Source organism: Belonocnema kinseyi, chromosome 3 (genome assembly GCF_010883055.1).
Source record: "Belonocnema kinseyi isolate 2016_QV_RU_SX_M_011 chromosome 3, B_treatae_v1, whole genome shotgun sequence".
Lineage (NCBI taxonomy): Eukaryota > Metazoa > Arthropoda > Insecta > Hymenoptera > Cynipidae > Belonocnema > Belonocnema kinseyi.
Genome location: NC_046659.1, coordinates 79,056,188 through 79,056,455, shown reverse-complemented (window position 1 = coordinate 79,056,455; position 268 = coordinate 79,056,188).

Genomic DNA, 268 nt, shown 5'->3' with positions numbered 1-268 from the left:
CAATTTTCTAAGTATCACATGCCCTTATTATTACACCATTAAGCCATTTCCCTTTCGGGGTAGGCGTGACTCACTCGGCAGGGGAAAGGAGTAGTGTGTGGATGGGATAGAGATTTTTCAGATTGATCCAGAATTCTCGTGCTATTTAAGTAAATAGCACGTTCGATCCGCAACACTGCTCCGACCCAGGTTGCTGATCAATCTCTTTAGCAATCACCCCAAGCGAAGAACCTCACGAAGCCGTTATGTAAGGTTCCCCACTTGGGTC